Source organism: Tachyglossus aculeatus, chromosome Y2 (assembly GCF_015852505.1).
Source record: "Tachyglossus aculeatus isolate mTacAcu1 chromosome Y2, mTacAcu1.pri, whole genome shotgun sequence".
In the NCBI taxonomy this organism is placed as follows: Eukaryota; Metazoa; Chordata; class Mammalia; order Monotremata; family Tachyglossidae; genus Tachyglossus; species Tachyglossus aculeatus.
Genome location: NC_052094.1, coordinates 5,365,912 through 5,366,793, shown reverse-complemented (window position 1 = coordinate 5,366,793; position 882 = coordinate 5,365,912). Strand labels below are relative to the sequence as shown.

At 44.9% G+C, this 882-nt stretch overlaps 1 non-coding gene across 1 annotated transcript; it reads left to right on the top strand.

Annotated features, from left to right (window-relative positions):
* Positions 1–373: 373 nt before the first annotated feature.
* Positions 374–511, top strand: LOC119946700. Its single transcript, XR_005456457.1, has one exon. It is a non-coding gene; the product is annotated as a small nucleolar RNA SNORA7 (small nucleolar RNA).
* Positions 512–882: the final 371 nt, after the last annotated feature.

The following is an 882-nucleotide window of genomic DNA, read 5'->3' as shown; positions in this document are numbered from 1 at the left end:
TGAACATTTTCTTAATAGAAAGAGCACCTGGTAAAGACAAAGGATATACCTTAAAGAAGCTATTTCTAATCTTTATCACAAGCTTTGTGAAGGGCCAGGAGGTGCATGGCATAGTGGATAGAGAACTGGCCTGGGAGTCAAAGGGTCAGGGGTTCTAATCTCGGCTCCACCACTTGTCTGTTGTGTGACCTTGGGCAACTTACTTTGCTTCTCTGTGCCTCAGTTACTTCATCTGTAAAATGAGGGTTGAGACTGTGAGCCCTGCATAGTTCAGGGACTGTGTCCAATTCTATTTGCTTATCTCCATCCCAGAGCTTAGTACAGTGCCTGGTACAGTCAGCACTTAACAAATACCATCATTATAATTAATATTCCCTTCTTGGGATTGCACCTGGAGAGTTTCCAGTACTCTACCAGTCTTGGCTATGAGAAGGAGAATCAAGCTGAGGCATACCCATTCCACTCCTAGCTTGGGCAGTGGCTAGCGAGTGGAAGGCAATCTGCTACAAGTCAAAACTCTCCTGTTCTGGGCAGCAGCGGCACGGGAGAGAGTTGATGGCAGAGACTCAAGTTTACTGCATGGAAGAAGGCAATGGAAAATCACTTTCATATTTTTACCAAGGAAACTCTGTGGATACACTACCAGAATAATTTGCATATGGAAGTGGGGTGCTCTGGGAGAGATGTGTCCATGGAACAGTGCTTGACACATAATATGTACTTAACAAATACCACAATTATTATTTGGACCCTGCATTCAACCCAGGTGAATTTTGACTTTTAGCAAATTGCCTTCCACTTGCTAGCCACTGCCCAAGCTAGGAATGGAATGGGTATGCCTCTCCTTGACTCTTCCTCCCATAGTCCAGACCAGGAGAGTAC